Here is a 21,046-nt window from a genome sequence, read left to right as displayed (position 1 = left end):
CTGCGCCCAGGATTCGAACTGGCGAAACCCTGGGCCACTGAAGTGGAGTGCGTGAACTTGACCACTTGTGTTCCCGAGACCAGCTAGGCAGCCAGCTGAAGGGGTGGATGGAATTAATAGACAGAACACAGTCTATCTAATAGACACAACACACTCTACATTTTTTAACAGGACAGGGGACCAACCATCAGTCTCTAGGACAGAGGTGACATCCCTCTGATCGCCACGTATTTATTTGCAGGCCAAGAAGTACAAGCATAGCAGGAACTCTTGCCAGCAGGGATATGCAAGTCAAAGCTCAGCAGTTCTAATCTCCCCCCCTTCAATGTACCCCGGCGTTACGCAAGGCCATTCTCTGAGGGAGTATCCTGGGAACAAACAATCTGGCAAGTGATGCAGATGGTGTTCCATTCCTGCAAGGGCCCAGCGTCCTTAAGCCCCTTGCCTTCATGTTTGTTAAGATACTACCTTCTGGCCTTTGATTCCAAAGCACAAACAATCTAACACAGTAATTTATGAGAATCAGCAGATTGCATATTTCTCAGTCACACATTTTGTAATTTGTTCTTGCTAAGCTTAAAGCCTTGCAATAATGTAGCTGTGCTCTCCTGCAATGTATGTTCAGTGTTGATTTGGGCTTTGCTCCTTCAGTTCTTCTTCACCATTATAATTTCCCTCTTCTCTCTTTGTGTCTAGCCTTACAGACTTCCATGATTTTTAGCTCAGTGATAGATTTTTTTTTTAAAGATTTTATTTTTATTTTTTCTCCTCAAAGCCCCCCACTACACAGCTGTATATTCTTCGTTGTGGGTCCTTGTAGCTGTGGCATGTGGGACGCTGCCTCAGCGTGGTTTGATGAGCAGTGCCACGTCCGCGCCCAGGATTCGAACCGACGAAACGCTGGGCCGCCTGCAGCGGAGCGCGCGAACCCAACCACTCGGCCACGGGGCCAGCCCCCTCAGTGATAGATTTTTAAAATATTTTATCTACTATTTTATGTGCTTGAGACTGAAAGGGGAATTGTGTTTGTTATCTGCCATCTCACCTGGAAGGCCAAGTCTCACTTTTATATCTCCACTCTAAGAATACACAGTAAATAAGACACATCATTGCCCTCCAGATTAAGTAAAAACATTTCCTGAACGATTGTGGCCTTTCTGTAGTCCCACTTTCTTCTCCAGTCTCATCTGTGTCTACCATCCCTGCTTGCACATTATGCACCAGCATTTATGATCATTCAGTTCCTCAAGCATCACCCCCTCTCTTGAGTGGGGGCCTTTGCATATACAGTAGCTTCTTCCTGGAACATTCTTGTGACCTCCCTTCATCTGGTTTACTCCTCTTCATCCTTCCAGTATTAATTCAAGTTATCCCTGACTTACCTCTAATATCATGTTCTTCCAACCACCTTTAGTTCTCCTGACATCATCACATTTTCTTATCATTTCTGGTTCAATGTCTTTCCCATGATATGATAAGCAGATACTTTACTATAATTACTTGTTGAGCATCATTCCAATGATATTATTAGTTCTGTAAGGGCAAAGAAATAGTCTCTCTTGTTTACTGCTTTATTTTCATTGCATGCCATGTATTATATATTTAATAAATCATGGTGAAATGATAGAGTGGATGAACCATGCCTAACTTGACAGCTACTCAGAATGGTATATTTGCTTTGGAATTAGAATCAACATGAAAAGAACCTTGGATTTGGACCAAGGAGTAGTCCTTAATTTGCCACTAACTCGCTCCATGATTGGGGGCAAGTCTCTTAAATTAGGAAGGCATGGTATCCTATTTTGGATGGTGAAAATTATGAGTTAGATAATTAAATGTCTTCTAAATCTCCAGTGCTCGGTGTTCTCTGTGTCTGGAGTCACTAGGATCCCATAACTTGCCCACTTGGTCCCCACAGAGCAAAATTCGTTCCCTTTCAAAGAGGGAAAGGATAGATTATTGTTTTAAACACAACTTCTCTGCTATTCCACCCCAGTTCTTAGCCCTCTAGATGATATTCTGTGAGACATCAACGAATTCAGTGAGTTACTGAAGAGTTCCTGGGAGCCTCCATGGGCCTCCATCTGTTACTATAATCCTGATGTTGCTGCGAGACATTTCTCACTTTATTTCCAAGCAGTTTCATCCAGCTGCTCCTCATGGTCTAAAACCAAGGGGGAGTAATTACAGAAGCCTGAAATTACCAGAATTAGCTGAATTGATTCCAATTAGCACACTAGCAGCTCTGAAGCAAAACCTTTGTCCCCATGGCCTTGAGGTCAAGACCAATTGCAGTGGGGTCTGAGTCCTTTCCTAGGCCCAGAAAGGCTCTTGAGAAGTGAGTCCTTCTGAGGTTCCTTGAGGAGTTGCATCGGAGTTGGGAGGGAATGTTTGGGGAATGGGGGAAGCATTTCTAAGTCCACTTACGTGGACTCACTTATATGAACTCACTTATATGGACTCATTTAATGAGTGAGGATAAATGATACCCTGGAGAGAAAGCCAAGAGCAAAACAAATTTCATGTTACTGAGTCTCAGGGCTCTAAACACTGCAGTCTTGAGTTGTTTTCAAACGGGTCTCATTTCCTTTCCCAAGACCCATCGAGATTTCTTTTAAGTCTGAGGAACCAGAAAGTGTGAAATTTTGATTTCTCTTCTCAGACAAATACTATTTGATCCCGAAAGATCCTGAGAGAGATCAATAGGATAGGAGGGTCCTGAATATGTAGATTAATGGTCAGCAGGTGCCCAACAGCCTCCTACAGGGTCATTACCACAGGCTCCGTCAGAGGCACCACTGACTCTTCTTTCTTGATCCTCTGCACCTCTCACCCCTCAATGTGAAGGTGACCTGCATCCCAGAATGTTTCCCTGCTCTCTGCTTGCCTTATTCCTGAGTGCCCTGCCCATCACCAACACCACAGAGTTAGAGAATCCAAACAAAAAGATGGGAACCCCAAGTTTGGAGCAACCAGGGGATGTGATCATTGGAGGCATCTTTCCGATTTACATGACAGAGCCTTCATCGCCATTGAATTTCACCTCTGGACCCATTAAAGTGAGTAACTTAGTTGGTTCTGACCACTGGTCTAGCACTTGGACAGAGAAGGTGAGGTGCATTTTCTAACAATATCCTCAAATATCCTGGCGCATAGGGGGCGCTCAGTAACTTGTAACTACTTTTATTTTAGATACTATCAATGTTAACAACATCTTGGCCTGTCTTTGAGTGAAGGCCAGCTTGTTCTGCTCTATTGTGTTCAATGTCACTCTTTTTTTAAAATGTCGTTAAAATGCTGTCCAGTATATTCTTGATTATGTTTTTAACAAAACTTTTATATGCGTGATTTTCTATATAGGTGGATTTTTAGCAATGATTTTTATTGAGTTTTCTTCAAAAATTACAACAGAAATACATGTTTACCACAACCTGTGAAACAATATAGAAATATATATTAAAAAGCCGTAGTGTTTAGCTCCTACTTTCCATTTCCTCACTCACATCCTTGAGAGCACAGTATATATCATTCTATACATTTCTTCAATTATCTTCTATTCAAATATGTATAAATGAATAGGTTTTTAAAAAATTCGCTTTACTGTTTATTGTCTATAAAAAGTGAAATTGTGCTATATGAATTACAATGTAACTTGCTTTTCACTTTTTTTTTTTAAAGATTGGCACCTGGGCTAACAACTGTTGCCAATCTTCCTTTTTTTTTTCCTGCTTTATCTCCCCAAAGCCCCCCTGTACACAGTTGTATATCTTAGTTGCAGGTCCTTCTAGTTGTGGGATGTGGGACGCCGCCTCAACGTGGCCTGACGAGCGGTGCCATGTCCACGCCCAGGATCCGAACCCCGGGCCGCAGCAGTGGAGCATGCGAACTTAACCACTCGGCCACGGAGCCGGCCCCGCTTTTCTCTTTTAACATTAGCTTTTCATTTTACAGAAAAGATTTGGAAAGTGGGATTGATCGGCCAATATGAACATGTATTTTTTCAACATGAATTTTTTGTATTAATAAAAATTGCAGATTACTTTCCACAAATCTACAAAGTAATGGTTCTCCGTGTAGTGTATGAGACAGTCAGTGACCATCAGTCCATGCATGCCCACAAATGCTGCTCTCAAATAATTTCCTCAGCTGGCCTCTGGACTGCAACAGATGGTTGCAGGTCAAACTCTATTCTAGTGGTTCTTGAATTTTGCTGTGTATATAAAAATCAACTGAAATGCTTGTTAAAATTTTAGATCCCTTAGTCTCACCCCCGGAGGCTTTCTCTCGGTAGATAAGAAGAAGAATACAGGAAATAGCCCTTTTATACTGCATGTGCCACTTGAGGTGGTTGTTTCAAGAGCCATGCTTTGAGGAACACTCTTCAACCCATGGCACCATGAGTTCAGAATTTTTGGTGGTCTGGTTCAGTTCAAAGGTGATTTAATGTAAGATTTGGTGGATACAGAACCTTCATGTTTCCGTCCTCTCATTCCAAGCTTGCATATCCCACACGATATACAAAACAATAATAAAAAGCCTAGTTTTCTAAGGATGTGTGTTTTGTTAGCTCTCAGCACGGGAACCATTCTCAAGTTGTTCACTTTCCAAGAATTACTTGTTGAGAATAGAAGACTAACTCCAACTAAAATTACCAGGGAAATTCTCAAAAGGAGTGTGTGTGATATAGGAGTTTATCTGAGTTGCCGAATAGAAGAAGCTGATTAAAAGGTTCCTAGAGGGGCCGGCTCCGTGGCCGAGTGGTTAAGTTCGGATGCTCTGCCGCGGTGGCCCAGGGTTCGGATCCTGGGTGCGGACATGGCATCGCTCATCAGGCCACGTTGAGGCGGCATCCCACGTCCCACAACTAGAAGGACCTGCAACTAAGATGTACAGCTATGTACAGGGGGATTTTGGGGAGATAAAAGCAGGAAAAAAAAAAAAGATTGGCAACAGTTGTTAGCCCAGGTGCCAATCTTTAAATAAATAAATAAAAAGTTCCTAGAAAAATGTATAAAAGTTCTGACTGTGGCATCCAATAAAATGCTCAGTTGTCACCAATCTATATTTTTCGTATGTTTTCACAGATATGATCTTGTATCTCATTCATAAGTATGTAATGCCTAGAATGTGGCTCCTGAAAGGAAACCCTCTAAAGCAAGTGGGTGCCTATAATAGAAATCACTGAATGAAATTGAGGGTTTTTCCAAGAATGCAGGAATTGATGTAATACAATTATTATTACTATTTTATTATTTTATTTATTACAAAGCTTATGTGGCATTACATATATTAACTCATTTAATCCTCATAACTCTATGATCATTATCTTCGTTTTACATGGGACAAACGAATGCAAAAATAAATGGAATAATTTACCAAAAGTCAAAATAAATAAAATAGTTTACCAAAAATCACATAGCTAGTAAGTGATAGAGCTAGGATTAAAACCCAGGCGGTCTTTGTGGTTTATAGTCGAAACCACTTATCATAAACTGCTTCTGAAATAGGTAGACAATAGATAATTGGGATTTGACTAGATGAAGAATAACAAATGAGGGTTGTCAGCCAAGTTAAATCGTATTTTATTATAGGAGAATTCTGAGGAAAGGCTTCCGTCACTACAACTGGAAAGGAGCAAGGAGTTACCTAGTCCAGCAGGGCAGAAGATGAGAGTGTTGGCAGGGAGTCTGCTCTACAGAGAAACAGAATTTCAGAATGAGGAAGAAAGGGGCCGTGATTTGGATTCTTAGTGAACAGCTTTGGACATTACTAAGCCGTTCCACCCCACCCACTCCCTATGTCCACATGCTACCCAGACTCCCAACCGTCATGAACAGAGAAATACTAACATCCTAGAGGGAGGTAGACCCACATTAGAAAGGTGATCAGAGAAAAGAGGGAACCAGTGATGTTGATATTGGAGGATACCAGGGGAGAAAGAAGAATCAGAGAAATATTTACCATTCTTCCCCTTGCCTCCAATGAGACCTCTCTTTAAGCCCCCCACAAATCATAGTGTCTCTTTTCACGCATAATGTCTGTAACACAGAATTTTTGAGATGCAAAGATCCAAGGAGATTATCAAGTCAAAGCATTTTAAAAGTTGTAGAAGGAACTAGAATAGATCTGGGAAAAACATCCCTTCATGCTACTAAGTCAGATTCCCTTTCTATATCTCCCATAGCATGCTCTGATCTATCCCTTTTCAAATATCGCTGTGTTTATTGTGTTGGATGTGGTTTTTCTCTAAATACTCCCATTTCAGTGTTATATTATGATCTTTATCTCCTTTTATACTATATTTATTGATTTTAAGAGCCTTACTTTTTCAAATTTTAACACAGCTGAAAATAAGACGTATCTTAGAATCAAAACATTTTATAATTATAATTGGCAGTGCTTTTTCCTTCCTATTGGTACATAAAATAATGTTGCATCTTACAATCAATGGCATCATAGATTCAAAATATTTGGGAGTTATGCCTTGTCTTCTGGAGTTTCCTGAATTGTAACTCCTTTAAGGAGTTTCCTCCCTGAGGATAGTTTAGGTTTTGTTGCAACTATTTTAGTTACTTATGTTTCCCTTCCCTTTCTCAAACACATCTAAAAATGTCCACCTTCATAGACTCATTCTTTGGATCCTGCACTGTTTTAATGTCTTATATATCTAATATATCATAACAATGTAAACAGTAAGAAGAAAATAATATCATCTAATTTGGAATCTTCTGGTTCTGAGTAGAATAGTGCTTTTGAGATGATCGATGTTACCTCGAAAGCTACATGAAATGCAAAAAAGTCTCTCTTAAATGTATGCAAGAGGTGCTGAAGCAATGAGGACTAAAGGGACTAAGATTCAAGGAAAGAGAGAACTGCGGAGAAGTGAGCTGAAAATCTGCTCTACTTTTCTCTGGGGTCAGTTGCTGACTCTAGGCATGGGCAAGAGGCAAAATCCAGGCTTTGACTAGTCGGAGGGATACTTCTGGGGAGCATAAAAGCTAGCAGGGCTTTAGGAAGTCTAATAGAAATGGAGTGACAGAGGAGGAGACATTTTAGGAGCCTCAAAGAGAAGACCCGTTCTCCTCTTAAGACAAGTCTGTGACTTCTGCCTGCTGCCCTCTCTCCTGTGTTCATTCTCTCTCCATCTCTCTCTCTCTGTGTCTCTCTGCATCTCTCTGGGCCTCTGTCTCTCTCTGTGGGGCTGTGTCATTTTCTGTCTCTCTTAGTCTCTCCCGGTCTCTGTTTCTCTGTCTCTTTCTCCCTCCATTTCCATCTCTTCTTCTTTGTCTCTCTGTCTCTCCTCTCTGGCTTTATGTCTGTGTCTCTCTCAGTCTTTCTCTCTGTCTCTCTGATCCGTTGTTCAGGAGAAGCAAGACGAGATATTAGGAGCTGTGCTTGGTGGCCTGCGTGCAAAGAGCTAGTAGAGGGTCCCGGCTCCCAGACAGAAAAGACTCCCAAATCCATCCAAATGGCGTCCTGCCAATAGTCGGGCAGTGGTGTCCGAGACAGCCCTCGCCCCTCTAGCCTCCGTTGAGCCTGCAGCCTTGGCCTCCCGGGAGACCTGGAGGTAGAGGTTCCTAGCTGAGCTGAGCCTGGATCCTGGGAGAGAAACCTGTTTGTTCTTCTGAGTACTAAGTTAGGGTCGTGCTCACACCCAGCATAGACAGCTGGGAGCTCCTTCCAGGCCTGAGTCTGGCCCTGCCCTCCTCTCCTCCAGCCTCCTCTCCTCCCCAGCTCTCTCCAGCCACTCTAGCTCCTTTCTCACCTCCTCTCGGCCAGATTCCCTTGTTCCTCCGAGTGTCTGGCCCTTGGAGCTTCCCTTGGCACACTGCTCCCAGATGTGTGCAGGGCTGGCTCCTCTTGTCCTTCTGCTCATGGCACAAATGTCCACTCAGAGGCCTTTAGACCCACCTCAGGTGCCGGAGTCCAGCTCCAGCTGAGTCCAGGTTCCTGAGGGAGGAACCACGTCGGCAAAGGGAGGGGAAGGGAATGAGACTGCACACCAAGTTGGTGAAAGCACGTCTGAAGTCTTTATTGTCAAGCGTGCGTTTATGTACATTTTAAGGATTACATAAGCGTCTGTGGTACATCTATTTTCTGCCCTGAAATAGCTGGTTTTTTCCCCATGATATCATTTTACTTCCTTAATCTATTTGAGTCACGAGCAATTTCTAAAGGTTACTTCCCTTATTCAGTTTTGGTAAAGAGTTGTTCTCATTTTCTGGGTAAGTGCAGTTAATATTTATAGATCTCTACAGTATTCTTTGCAGGGGGCGAGACTCAGGTTATGCTGGACAGAGCAAGCCTTGGGGCAAAGTTGAGCCAAGGTACGTCTAGAACAGGCACATACAGGTCCCCACATCCTCTTCTATAACTCCCACACTGAGACATCTGACCTTTTCATCCTCTTTTTTTGGCAGTGTCCCGGGGATATTGAAGGAGTGTTAGTCAGAAGAGGGTCTTTCTTGTCTATTACAGTGAGATTCACCTTTCCTGGCAGATTCCCCTGGGTAAGCACAAGCGTCATGAAGAGAGCCAATACAGCAACTAGTAACATCAGATTGAGCAAGGAGGACCCTTGGCCGTTCCTGCCGGGGTTGCTTTGCAAACTCCCATGGTTCATGTGACCCGACACTGTCACTGGGCTACAGCAGTTGCAGGACTGCGTCTGGCACTCAGGGCTGCAGGCCCTCCCTCCAGCACCCTGCTTCATTGCCCTCTAGCACCTGCGTGTCTTTTCCACATGGATTTGCTTTCCTCACTTGGTCCCTTCCCCTCACAGTCGGTGAGCTCCTGGAGGCCACGGGCCGCGTGAGGGCTTTCAGAACCGCCCCCAGGCTCACAGCGCGCCTTCACAGAGTGAGTGCAGGGCCCACAGCAGCTGAAAGAAGGGGATGATCTCAGAGGGCCTTCCACCTCTGAGCAGCTCCCATCGTGGCCATGGATGCCAATCACGAAAGGTACCTGTTGCTTTGGCTGGGGGAACGCCCAGAATGACCGCTGAGTGTGCCTTCCCTCTTCCAGTTACTCCTCTGAGCACGAGTGGCCACCAAACCCCTGGTGGTCAGGCCCAGCATTGCAGCAACAAGCAGGACAGTGGGAGAGAAAAGACACACCTTTGTTCGGGGCCTGGAGGCAGCGGTTCCACCAGGGCCCAGGGCGCAAAGGAGAAGGCCGTGCAGGCTCCGGGGGTGATGTGAGGGACCTGCGAAGCCTCTCTTGCTCCCTCTCTCCCTGCACTGGCCGTGGCATGTGCACTTTCCCCACGAGGCCTCCTCACCGCAGCCAGGGCACTGACTCTACTCCACGTCCAAATGAGGACCCCGAGGCTCCAACAAGGATGGCCTCGGTCCTGCTCTCCAGAGGAGGGGTCCTGTGCTCTGCCACGTTCTGCAGTAGCCAGGTGCCCAGCCCACCTACAGCTCAGGCTGCCCTCTGCCCAGAAAGGCCTCGAGGGACTAGAAGGCCCTGTCCAAGGCCTCGGAGAACAGTGGGTCATGGATGGACAACCGAGATCTATAGACTCTTCTACAAGCTTGTGGGGTCCTTGGAGTCACTCCTCTAGGCTCCTCAATTGACGGAGAAGTAACCTCAGGCCTTCTATCCACTAGCCCCTTCCACACTGGGGGCGGGGACAGGGGGGGTGTCACATCCTCCATCCAGGTGCCCAGAGTGGTGGACACAGGACCCCAGACCTTGTCAGGCATCTCTCCTCCTCATGCTGCAGACCTGGGCATGTTCCTAGGGGACTGGAAACCCCTGGGCCGAGGCAGAGCCACCTCCAACCTCTTTCTTCTTTGCGGCTGTCACCTCCTCAGTGTGCACTCCCCTCCTGACCCCCACCCTGGGCAGGCAGAGTGTGTTTGAGTGTGAGAGTGAGTGTGCGCCCATGTGCGGATGCCCAAAGGAAAGGGCCCCCAATGGGAGGGCGTGGACAGAGGTCCCCCAGGATCTTAGGGGTTCTCCTTCCCAAGGCCAATCTCCTGGGACGCTAGAGCTGGCCCAGGGGCCTGGAAGCCCCGCTCCTCCTCTGGACTCTGCCCACCTCGCGGGCCCAGGGCCAGTCCCTGTTTCCCCTGGCCTCAGCTTCCCAACTGTCCCGTGAGGGTTGCGCAGGAACGGCATCAGCCCTGCTCAGCACGAACACAGCCCTGGGCTCCTGCCCCCTGGGGTGTGACGGGGCCGCCCTCAGGGGCTCCCTGGCCTCTCTCCCTCGGGGCAGCCGGGCCTCCTGTACACGTCCAGGCATACAGAGCAGCCCTGCCGGCAGCATACGTGGGTGTCCCCGCCCCCAGCACGCATGTGGGCCACAAGAGGCTCCTCACACGGCGGCTTTCGATAAGTGCTTCTGAAAATATGGAAGCAGACTAGGATGGCCACCTATTGCATGACACCGCTTATCACATACATCCAGAAAAGATTGACCACAACCTGCCAGAACACACATTATGGGTTGTCAGGCAGTGAGGGAGGAACGGGGAATGAGCGCTTTGGGAACAGGCTTCCCTTGTGGTGAAGGGAATGTTCAGCAAGTGGACAGTGGTGATGGAGGCCGAGCATTGGGACTGTACTTAACGCTCAGGAATTGTACAATTGAAAAGGAGAAAATGCAGAGTTCTTAAAATATAAATAAATTTGTTCTACAATTTACATAAACACCAAAAAAAGACAAGAAAACGAGAAACATAAACGGCTACACAGACATACAGGTTAAGGAGCGAGAGGAAGGGAGGTTGTGGTGAGGGAGAAGGTGGAAGGGATGGGTCAGGAGCTGGGGATGACGGGGGTTGGAGAGGGAGCTCTCCCGGGGACAATGCTGGGGCCTGAGCAGGCTCCAGGTCTCCAGGAGGATCTGGAGCAGGGGATGGCTCTCCCTGCTCCCTGGCGACAGCTTCAGCCTGCCCCAGGGCACTGGCAGGAGCCAGAGCAGGGGATGGCTCTCCCTGCTCAGCTGGTTCCATGAGAGCCGGCTGCATGGCTCCTGCCGGAGCCTGAGGAGGGGCTGGCTCTCCCCGCTCCCGTCCTGGGGCGCCGCTTCTCTCCTGCCCTTGTGCAGGAGCTGCTGGATGTGACTGTGCTCCCCGCACACGGGCTGGGGCCTGTGCTGGCTCTGATCCTTGTCCAACAGTCCCTGAGGACGCCAGCCTTTTCCCCACACCTGCCGCTACGCTGTTCCTGCCCAGCTTCTCCTCCCTCGGGGAGCTGGACTCCGTGTCCCGAGTGGACCTCTGCAAAGACAGTGACCAACAGTCAGCCCAGAAGCATCAGAGCCCTGCTCAGCTGCCCCTGCTCTTTCTTCTGCCCTCTGCGCCTAATGCTCCCAGATCAGGCACCACCCTGTGTCTGCGCAGAATTCTCCCCGGGATGAAACAGATAGACCTCAGGGGCTCGGGAGAAACCTCGGGCAGACGGTGCTGCCTGGCACTCCACGTCCCACCCGATCAGCCATGAGCTGGGGTGGGAATGGGACCCGCCCACCAGGCTTCTAACCCCTCATCAGCCTGCTCCTCCTCGCGGTGGTCCACTCACACAAACCACCCTTCCATATACACACACACACACACACCCAGGGAGGGGACGTAGGGCTGTCCAAGTGGGACCACAGTGGTGGCCTGGCCTGGATTGGCCCACCCTGTCCGTCCCCGTGTTACCTTTGTGTCCCTCCGTTTAAATGTCCTGAGATGTCTCGAGCGGGACGGGAGCCCGTATCTGCATCCTGGGTGCTCCTTGCGGGCTCTGCTGAGGCTGCGGCCCCGGCACATGGGAAGACAACAGGAAATCATGGTGCTCCTTCTAGACAACTGCTAGATGACTGAGCTGTTGGGGGCTGTCTCAAGGAGCTGGGAACTTAATGCTCAGGAATTGTACAATTTAAAAGGAGAAAACACAGATTTCTTAAAATATAAATCCATAAATCTATTTCAAGGTGACACAAACACCACAACAAGACAAGAAAACGAAAATTATAAATGGCTACACAGATATATAGGTTAAGGTGGGAGACGAAGGGAGGTTGTGGTGAGGAAGAAGGTGGAAGGGATGGGTCAGGAGCTGGGGATGACGGGGGTTGGAGAGTGAGCTCTCCCGAGGACGGGGCTGGGGCCTGAGCAGGCTCCAGGATTCCAGGAGGATGTGGAGCAGGGGATTGCTGTCCATGGTCTCCAGCTGTGGCTTCAGCTGGCTCGCCAGCCCCAGCAGGAGGCAGATCAGTAGATGGCTCTTTCTGGACCGTGGCTGGGGCTTCAGCAGTCTCCCAGGCACAGGGAGAATCTGGAGCAGGGGATGGCTCTCCCTCTTCCCTGGCTGCGACTTCAGCTTGCTCCTGGGCCCTGGCAGGAGCTGGAGCAGGGCATGGCTCTCCCTGTTCCATGGCTGAGTCTTCAGCCAGGCCAGAGTCCCAGCAGGAGCCGGAGCAGGGGATGGCTCTCCCAGCTCCTGGGCCCTGTCTTCAGCTGGCTCCACAGCCCTAGCAGGAGCTGAAAAGTCAAAGCCCGTGTCTTTCCAGTGCTGGCAGTCCCCAACTCCCTCCCCCAAGCTCTGCTCACAAAGCCAACCTGTGGCTGTGACAGCAGTGCCCGGCTGCCCCCTTCCCTGGGTTACAATGGGCACAGATATATTGGGGGGTTTCCTGCCAACCTCTGCCCAGTGTCCACTCACAGAGTGGCATCAAAACTTCCTCAGTCCAAGGACTGGCGTGCTCTGCTCTCATCTGCGAGCTCCCCAAGGTCCCCTCTCTTAGCTGGGGCTGGGAAGGACCCTACATGTCCCCACATCCAGACCCAGTGGCTCAGAAAGGTGGCCCAAGATGGCCATGGGGTCCTAAAGGTCAGCCTGGGAGATGCTGCCAGGAGGGTCCTGTGGTAGGTGGGCAAGTTTCTCTTGGTGCCATCAGCTTGGGGTGGGGGCCACGACTTTCCTGGCTCTCCAGAGCCTTCTCTGCTGACCTCCATGGCTTCCTCTGTCACCTCACAGGGGATGAGACCCCCCAGACACCACACTGGTCACCGAGGCCATGCTGCCCGGTGGGGAGGCCACAGTTGGCATCTCTGAGTTCCCCGGCTCCCTCTCTTCCACCAGAGGCCTGTGGCCTGAAGAGGGTGGGAGGGGAGCCTGCTGGTGCTTGGGGGGCTCTGGAACCCCTGAATCTTGAGAGTTGAGGTGTGCACACCTCTCCAGCTTGGATGAGTGCCTGGGCGGAGGGCAGTGGCATGGGCAGCACCTCTTGGGGGACTTGGGAGACCCCCGTGGAGGATGGAGATGCAGAGCCAGTACCGCCCAACTCTCTGTGGGTGAGGACTGGGGCTGAGGGAGAAGGAGGTTTGTAGTGAACCAGGGGAGCCCATGCTGAGGGTGGAGCCAGAGCAGACATTTCTAATTGGAGTGAGGGAAGCGGTGCCCAGGGCTCCCCCTGTCCCTGCCTCTCCCCTCCTTGGCTTTCACCACTCTGGACTGTACAGGGATGGGGTGGGCGAGGGGCGAGGGGTGGGGGTAGTGTAGACGGTTTGAGCTTTTCTCACCAGGGAGAGGCACAGAGGCAAAGACACAAGCTCAGAGCCAAGGTGGCGGCTCCCGGCGCCCACTCACCCCGCCTCCCAGCAGCCTGGCCCAGGAACCCTGTTTCCCTCCCTGTGCCGCCTGCCTCCCCACCCTGAGCCCAGAGACCCTCAGCCCCCATGGGGCATCTTCCTCAGGCCTCCCTGAGCCACGGCTGCCCTCAGGGTCCGCCTTTGCCTGCAGCCTGGAGGAAACGTGGTAATGGGCTCTTGGGCCTGAACATGGGATCAAGGGTCACCCAAGATGGCAGCGCCCAGCATGGGATTTCTCTGACGTTTTCTTCATGTCACACAAGGGACCTGAGCTCCACGTGGGCAGGAAACATATTGGGTTTTGATCCCTGGTGAAGTTACAGTGCTGGGCACACAAGCAGGGAATAGAGGCCACTGGCTGAGTGATTAAAAGAATGAATTCCTACCTGAACGAATGAACGGATGAGGAACAAGTGAAGGCCTGAATGAATGAATGACTGGATGAATGAGTGAGTGAGTGAGGCCATGAGTGAATGAGTGGATGAATAAGCCAGTGAACGGAAACACAGACGCCGCGATGCAAATGGGAGGAGGCTCTATTTCTTGTCCTGGGGCCTCTGCCCTTCTCAAGGGCCCAGCCAGTCCCTGCCGCTCCTGGCCTCCGTTTCCCCACTGTCCCCTGAGGGGCGGGTGGTGGGGCTGCAGCAGCACAGCTTGGCGCGGCCATGGCCGGGCTCTCCCCGCGGGCTATGGCGGGGATGCGCTCGGAGCCGCACGGCCTCCCTCCAGCGGCAGACATGGGCGGACCCCAAGGTCGGCAGGGCTCGCTTCCTGGCCCTGTGCACACGGCCAGAGAAAGCGCGTGCCCGTGACCGCCCGCAGCGCGCATGTGCACCGCCAATGGCGCCCAAGGGCTGCTCCCAAGGGTCTTGTCCCGCCTTCTGCTCCATGGCCAGGTTGGGTGGGGCGTGCGGAGAGGTCCTGGGTCCCAGGGGCCAGGCTGTGGGCGCGGCGAGGGGAGCAGAGAGAGGTGGCCCGCTCCCCCAGAAGCCTCGGCCCCGCGTCCCAGGCCAGCCGGCGCCCAGAGGCCGGCAGAAGAGGCTCCGGGGCTGGAGAGAAGGCCTCTGAGCCCGGAGACCCGCCTGTGGTTCGCCCTGTGGGCCGGACGCAGGGGACAGGGGCCCTTTGCTCCGTGTCCCGGTCCTTTATCACCGAGGGCTGTTCGTCGGCATCTGCAGGGACAGCAGGAGACCTCCGTCACCTCGATGAAGGACACGGCCCTGGCCTGGTGAGCCCACAGGTGAGACAGCTGCTGCCCGCCACCAAAGGCGGCACCATGCTGCCACCCCTGTGTCCGGCCCTGTCTGGACCCCTGAGGGAGGGACAGGGACCTGGTGGCAGGAGCACACCTGTCGCGAATGTGGATGCTACCTGGCCGAGGAGACCAATGTGTCTCTGCTCATTTGTGATGAGTTGATGCGTTTACTGTGGGGGACTATAGGGACGAAGGGGTCAGGACTCAAGTCGTTTGGTTCAAATGTCCGTGGGGATAAACTGAAAATGGCAACTCGCCCTAGAGTTTTCTCCTGTCCAGTAGACTGTTTCCTTTCTGCGTTGGGGAAAGAACAAAAATGATGGTATATTTTACCCTTTGCAAAAATAAAGCACCAACCTTTGTTTCTTTAAAATGATGTAAAAAGTTACTGGTATCCTTCAAGTTTTGTTTGGGGGTCACTTGATGGTAAACAGGCAGCTTTCTTCGAAAATGTCTTGTTCTAATGATCAGGCCACTCCTGGCACAGGGAGCAGAGATTTTCATGTCTCGCCAGGTTGAAAGGCCCTGGGCTAGCTGTCAGAGACACTACCAGCGTGTCCTTGGAGGCTCCCTGTGTCTCAGTTTCCTCATCTGTAACATCGGGCTTGGCCGGAGGGCCTAAGTGGTTTCCAGAAGTTCCTGCAGCTCTGACAGCTGATGCCTTAAGGTACCAAATGTTCCTGAAGACATGAAACAGGAGACAAAAATAGTTTTTTCCCCTTGAGGGTCTAAACTGGTAAACAGACAGACGAGAGAGGCCGAGCTCTCAGATGAGTGGTTCCAGTGAAACTCGCTCACAGCCTGTGTGTCATGGAAAGTTCCCATTTCCATGCTCACTGCACAGGTCCTGCTCCTTCTGTCTCACCAGAGTTCATCGATGCCCTTGGGCACTTTCATTCATCTTTCAGCAGGATCTGTGTTCACCCTCGTGGGTCCCTGACTATCACACCAATGAGTCAATAATGTTCACTTGTTCCAAGTCCTGTTGTTTAAAATCCCATCTCCAGCTCTGTTCTGGGCAAGTTTCTAAGGAAACCTCCGTGTCTTGGAGTGATTGAATTAGAGAGAATGTTACAGCATATGCACTCTCGTTTTCTCCCTTTCGGTGTGTTTCCCACATGGAATAGCTGCTTTGAAAATCAAAAGATAAAATTTCCACTCTGTCCTCTGCCAGCTACCCTCTTGCCTAGAGAGACACCATAAGCTGCACCTGCTTCCCCTTGGGAAGATCGAGGCATAAATTCAAGGCAAAATTTCTTTAGTGTGAAGGCTAGGGTTAGGGCTGCTCCCGCCCATGCTGCTGGCTGGAGCAAGTCTGCACCCCATTCCTGACACCAGCATCCCCCATCCTTTCCTTCTGAGGATGTCTTTGCCCATTTCCCTGGGGGTGGGCTTTGTGGGGCTGTGACCCACATCCTTTGGATTGGTTGGGACTCAGCTGTAGCCAGTGCCTCGTGCTACTTATCGTGGGACAAAGACACATCACAAAGTTAAAAGAAAATTGCTCTTCTTTTTCTTTTTTGAAACAGCTTTGTTGACATATAACTGCCATGCCGTGTAATCCACCCATTTTCAGTGTACGATTCAGTGGTTTGTGGGATATTCACAGAGCTGTGCAACCATCCCCACAATAGTAGAACATGTTCATCCCCTCGAAATGAGACCCTGTACCCATGAGCAGTCACTCTCCATTCTCCCATCCCCATGGCCCTAGGCAACCCCTCAACTACTCTTGTCTCTCTCTGTCTATTTTGGACATTTCATATACACGGAATAATACAATACAGGTCCTTTGATGGCTCCTTTAATGTAGGATGTTTCAAAGTTCATCCGCATTTATAACACGTCAGTAATTGATTCTCTTTTATGCCAAATAATATTCTGTTGTCTGGATATACCATGTTTTGTTTATCCACTAACCAGTGGAGGGGTATTTGGGTTGTTTCCAACTTTTGGCTCTTGTGAATCCTAACGCTATGAACATTCGTGTTCAAACTTTTCATGTTTCCATTTCTCTTGGGTACATACCTGGGAGTGGAATTGTGGCGTCGTATGGAAACTGCGTCTAGATTTTGAAGAGCTGCCGGGCTGTTTTCCAAAGGGCTGCACCATGTTTTATTTCAAGCCAGCAACGTATGAGGATTCGAATTTCTGCCCATCCTTGTCGACACTTCTTACTATCTACCTTTTAAATTACCACCGTCCTAGTGGATGGGCAGTGATATCTTGATTGTGGCTTTGATTTGCTTTTCCCTTCTGAATAAGGATCTTGAGCATTTTGCCTGTGCTTTTCGGCCTCTTGTGTATCTTCTTTGGAGAAATGTCTGTTTAGCTCCTTTACCCATTTTTAAGTTGAGTTATTAGTTTCTTTATTATTATTTATTTATTTTTAATTCTTTATGTTTTTATTTATATTTATTGAGTTAATGATAGGTTACAATCTTGTGAAATTTCAGTTGTACATTATTGTTTATCATTCGTGTTGTAGGTGCACCACTTCACCCTTTGTGCCCACCCCCCACCCCACCTTTCCCCTGGTAGCCACTAATCTGTTCTCTTTGTCCATCTTTTTAAATTCCTCATATGAGTGGAGTCATACAGAGATTATCCTCCTCTAACTGGCTTATTTCATTTAACATAATTCCCTCAAGGTCCATCCATGTTATTGCAAATGGAATGATTTTGTTCTGCTTTGCAGCTGAGTAGTATTCCATTGTATATATATATACCACATCTTCTTTATCCAATCATCTGTTGATGGGCACTTAGGTTGCTTCCATGTCTTGGCTATTGTAAATAATGCTGCAATGAACATTGGGGTGCATAGGACTTTGGAATTTCTGACTTCAAGCTCTTTGGATAGATACCCAGTAGTGGGATGGCTGGATCGTATGGTAGTTCTATTTTTAATTTTTTGAGGAATCTCCATACTGTTTTCCATAGTGGCTGCACCAGTTTGCATTCCCACCAGCAGTGGATGAGGGTTCCTTTTTCTCCACAACCTCTCCAACATTTGTTACTATTAGATTTAGATATTTTTGTCATTCTAATGGGTGTAAGATGATATCTTAGTGTAGTTTTGATTTGTAATTCCCTGATGATCAGCGATGATGAACCTCTTTTCATGTGCCTGTTGGCCATCCGTATATCTTCTTTGGAGAAATGTCTGTTCATGTCTCCAGCCCATTTTTGGATCGGGTTGTTTGATTTTTTGTTGTTGAGTTGTGAGTGTTCTTTATATTATGGCTAGTAAGCCTTTGTCGGATATATGACTTGCAAAAACTTTTTCCCAGTTGGTTGGTTGTTTTTCTGATTCAATCCTGTTTTCATTTGCCTTGAAGAAGCTCTTTAGTCTGATGAAGTCCCACTTCTTTATTTTTTCTGTTGTTTCCCTTCTCTGAGAAGACATGGTGTCCGAAAAGATCCTTTTACTACTGATGTCAAAGAGTGTACTGCCTACGTTTTCTTCTAGAAGCCTTATGGTTTCAGGTCTCACCTTTAGGTCTTTGATCCATTTTGAGTTTATTTTGGTGAATGGTGAAAAAGAATGGTCAATTTTCATTCTTTTACATATGGCTTTCCAGTTTTCCCAGCGCCATTTATTGAAAAGACGTTCTTTTCTCCATTGTATGCTCTCAGCTCCTTTGTCAAAGATAAGCTGTCCATAGATGTGTGGTTTTATTTCTGGGCATTCAATTCTGTTCCATTGATCTGTGCACCTGTTTTTGTACCAGTACCATGCTGTTTTGATTACTGTAGCTTTGTAGTATGTTTTGAAGTCAGGGATTGTGATGCCTCCTGTTTTGTTCTTTTTTCTCAGGATTGCTTTAGCAATTCAGGGTCTTTTCTTGCCCCATATAAATTTTAGGATTCTTTGTTCTAATTCTGTAAAGAATGTCCTTAGGATTCTGATTGGGATAGCGTTGAATCTGTAGATTGCTTTAGATAGAACGGACATTTTAACTATGTTTATTCTTCCAATCCATGTACATGGAATGTAGTTCCATCTCCTTACGTCATCATTCAATTCTCTCAGAAAGGCCTTGTAATTTTCATTATATAGGTCCTTCACTTCTTTAAATTTACCCCGAGGTATTTTATTCTTGTTCTTGCAATTGTGAATGGTGATGTGTTCTTGAGTTCTTTTTCTGTTAGTTTGTTATTAGAATATAGAAATGCTACTGATTTATGCAAATTGATTTTACATCCTGCAACTTTGCTGTAGTTGTTGATTACTTCTAAGAGTTTTCCAATGGATTCTTTGGGGTTTTCTATATATAAGATCATGTCGTCTGCAAACAGCTAGAGTTTCACTTCTTCCCTGCCTATTTGGATTCCTTTTATTCCTTTTTCTTGCCTGATTGCTCTGGCCAGGACCTCCAGTACTATGTTAAATAAGAGTGGTGACTGAGGGTATCCTTCTCTCGTTCCTGTTTTTGGGGGGATGGCGTTCAGTTTTTGCTCATTGAGTATGATGTTGGCTGTGGGTTTGTCATATATGGCCTTTATTATGTTGAGGTAGTTCCCTTCTATGCCCAGTTTGTTCAGAGTTTTTATCATAAATGGCTGTTGGATCTTGTCAAATGCTTTCTCTGCATCTATTGAGATGATCATGTGGTTTTTATTCCTCAGTTTGTTGATGTGGCATATCACGTTGAATGATTTGCGGATGTTGAACCATCCCTGTGTCCCTGGTATGAATCCCACCTGGTCATGATGTATGATCCTTTTGATGAATTGTTGAATTCTGGTTGCCAAAATTTTGTTTAGAATTTTTGCATCTATGTTCATCAGTGATGTTGGCCTGTAGTTCTCTTTTGTCGTGCTGTCCTTGTCAGGCTTTGGTATCAGCGTGATTTTGGCCTCATAGAATGTGTTAGGAAGTGTTCCATCCTCCCTAATTTTTTGGAATAGCTTGAAAAGGATAGGTATTAAATCTTCTCTGAACGTTTGGTAGAATTCCCCAGGAAAGCCATCTGGTCCTGGGGTTTTATTCTTTGGGATATTTTTGATTGCTGTTTCAATCTCTTTCCTTGTGATTGGTCTGTCCAAATTGTCTGCTTCTTCTTGAGTGAGCTTTGGGAGATTGCAGGAGTCCAAGAATTTATCCATTTCCTCTAGGTTATCCATTCTGTTACCATAGAGTTTTTCGTAGTATTCTCTTATAATCCATTGTATTTCTGCAGAGTCTGTTGTTATTTCTCCTCTTTCATTTCTGATTTTGTTTATTTGAGCTTTCTCTCTTTTTTTCTTTGTAAGTCTGGCTAGGGGTTTGTCAATTTTATTTATCTTCTCAAAGAACCAGCTCTTTGTTTCATTGATCCTTTCTACTGCCTTTTTCGTTTCACTAGTATTTATTTCTGCTCTGATTTTTATTATTTCTCTCCTTCTGTTGACTTTGGGCTTTATTTGTTCTTCTTTCTCTAGTTCAGTTAGGTGTAGTTTAAGATGGCTTATTTGGGATTCTTCTTGTTTGTTAAGATGTGCCTGTATTGTGATGAATTTTCCTCTTAATACAGCTTTTGCTGCATCCCATATGAGCTGATAGGGCATGTTATCATTTTCATTTCTTTCCAGGTATTTTTTGATTTCTTCTTTAATTTCTTCAATGATCCATTGCTTGTTCAGTAGTGTATTGTTTAGTCTCCACATCTTTGTGCCTTTCACAACTTTTTTCTTGTAATTAATTTGCAGCCTTATAGCATTATGATCGGAGAACATGCTTATTATTTCAATTTTTTTAAATTTGTAGAGGCTTGCCTTGTTTCCCAACATATGGTCTATCCTTGAGAATGTTCCATGTGCACTTGAGAAGAATGTGTATTCTGCTGTTTTAGGCTGAAGTGATCTATATCTGTCTACTAAGTCCCATTGTTTTAGTTTTTCATTTAGCTCCACTATTTCTTTACTGATTTTCTGTCTGGATTATCTGTCCATTGATGTGAGTGGGGTGTTGAGGTCCCCTACCATTATTGTGTTGTTTTTAACATCTTCCTTTAGGTCTGTTAATAGTTGCTTTATGAACCTTGGTGCTCCTATGTTGGGTGCATAGATATTTATAAGTGTTATTTCTCCTTGATGAAGTGTCCTTTTGATCATTATATATTGTCCCACTTTGTCTCTCTTTACCTGTCTTATTTTGAAACCTGCTTTGTCTGATATAATAATTGCAACACCTGCTTTTTTTTTTTGCTTGCTATTAGCT

At 47.4% G+C, this 21,046-nt stretch overlaps 1 long non-coding RNA gene across 1 annotated transcript in view; it reads right to left on the bottom strand.

The window, feature by feature from the left end:
- Positions 1-21,046, bottom strand: part of LOC111767608 (uncharacterized) — a 160,940-nt gene that overhangs the window by 20,616 nt on the left and 119,278 nt on the right. The window lies entirely within an intron of this gene.

This window comes from Equus caballus, chromosome 22 (genome assembly GCF_041296265.1).
Source record: "Equus caballus isolate H_3958 breed thoroughbred chromosome 22, TB-T2T, whole genome shotgun sequence".
Classification (NCBI taxonomy): Eukaryota; Metazoa; Chordata; class Mammalia; order Perissodactyla; family Equidae; genus Equus; species Equus caballus.
The sequence above is the reverse complement of the archived record's forward strand: the minus strand, read 5'-3'. Positions and strand labels throughout refer to the sequence as shown.